Source organism: Bos javanicus, chromosome 18 (assembly GCF_032452875.1).
Source record: "Bos javanicus breed banteng chromosome 18, ARS-OSU_banteng_1.0, whole genome shotgun sequence".
In the NCBI taxonomy this organism is placed as follows: domain Eukaryota; kingdom Metazoa; phylum Chordata; class Mammalia; order Artiodactyla; family Bovidae; genus Bos; species Bos javanicus.
In genome coordinates, this window is record NC_083885.1 from 50,881,051 (window position 1) to 50,885,078 (window position 4,028).

A 4,028-nucleotide genomic window follows, 5' to 3' on the forward strand; every position below is an offset into this window, starting at 1 on the left:
TTGGCAGTCGTAATTGATGGCCTTGGACTTCCCAGGTGGTGCTAGTGGTATAAAGAACCCAACCACCAATGCAGGACATGTAAGAGACAAGGGTTCGATCCCTGGGTCAGGAAGATCCCCTGGAGGAGGACATGACAACCCACTCTGGTGTTCTTGCCTAGAGAATCCCATGGACAGAGGAGCCTGGTGGGCTACTGTTCATAGGGTCCCAAAGAGGCAGACACGACTGAAGCGACTTGGTGCATATGCATGCATGCACTCAATGGTGTGAGAATTCGCCTTAGAGGGTAGAATCAACTACAAAGGTGCACACGAGGGCTCTTGGGGGTAATGGAAACATTCTACATCTCAATTCAGGTGATGATCACATGGGCGTGTACAGTTACCAAAAATCAAATTATATACTTAAGATCTGTGTGCTTTCTCATGGATTTTAATTTTATTTGAATTTTAAAAAATAAACAAAGGAGCAGTTTATTCAACCTATCAGGTACAAAGCATCTGTATTCATTTTCTACTTTTGCCACACTATGACAAATTTAGTGACTTAAAACAACACCCATTCTCTAGCTCACAAAATTCAGGTCCTTGAAGTTATAAAGCCTGAGGTCCCCATCGCCCTAGTACAAACACTCTCAGCTCCTAGAGGACGGTCTCAGGTCCTAGGCATGAGGCTCCCTCTATCTCAGCAATGGAGAATATCCCTTAAAATTCAATTCCTCTTTTTAAAAAGTTTGTATTTATCTGGCTGCACTGGGTCTTCATTGCTGTGGAGGCTTCTCTCTAGTTGCGGCAAGGGGGGCTACTCTCCAGTTGCAGTCCAGCTTCTCTTTTTGCAGAGCGCAGGCTCTAGAGCATTGGGGCCTCAGCAGTTGAGGTGCATAGGCTCAGTAGTTGCAGTTTCCTGGCTCTAGAGCACAGGTTCAACACTTGTGGCACACGGGTTTAGCTGCCCCACATGTGGGCATGTGGGATTTTCCCAGACCAGGGGTCAAACACGTGTCTCCTGGATTGGCAGGCAGATTCTTTAGTACTGAGTCACTAGGGAAGACCTTCTAATCCCTGTTATATTTCCGATTCTGAGACCAGCTAGGAAAAAGTTGTTTTTCAAAGTGCTCCTGTGATTACATTAAGCCCACTTAGATCACATCTCTTTTTGTTAAAGTCAACTGATGAGTAACCATATTTACTGTATGTCTGCAAAATCCCTTTTGCCATGTAACGTAACAATCACCCACACGATTACGCATCACATATTCACAGTCCAGGGATTAGGAGTAAGTCTTGAGGTTCCATCCTAGAATGCTGCCTACAACAGCATCATACGGAAGCTGTTCTTGTTCTCAGGGAGCTCCTTCAGGGTCTCTGTTCTATAGAAACAACAAAAAAAGCCAAATGTGTTTGGTCCAAAGTCAAGTTGATATTATAAGACACTGAAGACAAAAAACAGAGATAAGAAAGCAAGGGCCCCTTCTCTACTGCTGCTGCTAAATCACTTCAGTCGTGTGCGACCCCATAGATGGCAGCCCACCAGGCTCCCCCGTCCCTGGCATTCTCCAGGCAAGAACACTGGAGTGGGTTGCCATTTCCTTCTCCAGTGCATGAAAGCGAAAAGTGAAAGTGAAGTCGCTCAGTCGTGTCCGACTCCCAGCGACCCCATGGACTGCAGCCTACAAGGCTCCTCCGCCCATGGGATTTTCCAGGCAAGAGTACTGGAGTGGGTTGCCATTGCCTTCTCCGAGCACCAAAGTTAACTCTTAGCTAAACTTATCAGAAACCAAAAGCCACCTCGACAAACCAACCAAAAGCGACAGTAAGGCTGCACTATATTCAACCATGAGATGTTACAGACTTCTGATGATTCATTCATTCATCATCATTTACTGAGGATTTACTACATGACAAGCACTAAGTCACTTGTGGATCACAATAAACTGTGGAAAATTCTGAAAGAGATGGGAATACCAAATCACCTGATCTGCCTCTTGAGAAATTTGTATGCAGGTCAGGAAGCAACAGTTAGAACTGGACATGGAACAACAGACTGGTTCCAAATAGGAAAAGGAGTACGTCAAGGCTGTATACTGTCACCCTGCTTATTTAACTTCTATGCAGAGTACACCATGAGAAACGCTGGGCTGGAAGAAGCACAAGCTGGAATCAAGATTGCTAGGAGAAATATCAATAACCTCAGATATGCAGATGACACCACCCTTATGGCAGAAAGTGAAGAGGAACTCAAAAGCCTCTTGATGAAAGTGAAAGTGGAGAGTGAAAAAGTTGGCTTAAAGCTCAACATTCAGAAAACGAAGATCATGGCATCCGGTCCCATCACTTCATGGGAAATAGATGGGTAAGCAGTGGAAACAGTGTCAGACTTTATTTTTGGGGGCTCCAAAATCACTGCAGGTGGTGACTGCAGCCATGAAATTAAAAGGCGCTTACTCCTTGGAAGGAAAGTTATGACCAACCTAGATAACATATTCAAAACCAGAGACATTACTTTGCCAAAAAAGGTTCGTCTAGTCAAGGCTATGGTTTTTCCTGTGGTCATGTATGGATGTGAGAGTTGGACTGTGAAGAAGGCTGAGCACCGAAGAATTGATGCTTCTGAACTGTGGTGTTGGAGAAGACTCTTGAGAGTCCCCTGGACTGCAAGGAGATCCAACCAGTCCATTCTGAAGGAGATCAGCCCTGGGATTTCTTTGGAAGGAATGATGCTAAAGCTGAAACTCCAGTACTTTGGCCACCCCATGCGAAGAGCTGACTCATTGGAAAAGACTGATGGTGGGAGGGATCAGGGGCAGGAGGAGAAGGGGATGACAGAGGGGATGACAGAAGGGGATCCAGAGATGGCTGGATGGCATCACTGACTCGATGGACGTGAGGCTGAGTGAACTCCGGGAGTTGGTGATGGACAGGGAGGCCTGGCGTGCTGCCATTCATGGGGTCGCAAAGAGTCGGACACGACTGAGTGACTGAACTGAACTGAACTGAAGTCACTTGCTGAGAACAACGTGATGATTACAAAATAAAGCCCTTATTTGGATTGTTATTCAAAAAATTCTACTAAAAAAGAAAAAGCAGGGGAGACACAAAAACAAATGTAGGAGTAACAAAAATGGGCAAGGAATGAAAGGGGGAAATGAGGTAATTGCAGAAATTTGAATACTGAAAACTTTACGGCAGTGAGGAAGCATGACTTCCTACTGTGACAATGGTATTGTGATTGTATTTTTCAAAGAGCCCTTACATTTTAGTAATACAACTGAAATATTTACAGAAGCAATGATTTGATATCTAGGATCTGCTTCAAAACAATCCAGACTTGGAAGCTAGTGGGAAGTTGCTGTATAACACAGGGAGCTTAGTCTGGTGCTCTTTGATGACCAAGAGGGGTGGGTGGGATGGGGGCAAGCTGGGAGAGAGGCTCAATAGGGAGGGGATATATGTATACTTAGGTGGCTCAGTGGTAAAGAATCCGACTGTCAATTCAGGAGCCACAAGAGATGCAGGTTCAAGTTCAGTCCCTGGGTTGGGAAGATGCCCTGGAGGAGGAAATAGCAAACTGCTTCAGGATTCTTGCTGGGATAATCCCATGGACAGAGGAGCCTGGTAAGCTACAGTGGATGGGGTCCCAAAACGACCGAGTGGCTAAGAGCACATACACACGCACGCACAGCTGATTCACGCTGTCGTGTGGCAGAAGCCAACATAACCGTGTAAAGCAATTACCCTCCAATTAAAAAAAATTTTAAAAATAAAGCATTCCAGGTTGGAGAGGGGAGTATAGAAGCAACAAGATTGGCCACGAAATAACTGCTGAAATTACGTGATGAGTACATGTAGATTCACTGTATTATTAGCTTTACTTTTGCATCTATTTGACATTTTTAAGACAAAAAAGCCCTTGCTCTCCAGAAGCTTATAACACAAGAGCAGATATTCCAACAAATATATTGCTAAGTAATTTAACAAAATATACAAAAAGTGCTAGTCCAGTTCTGAGGATACCCAGAACATGAACT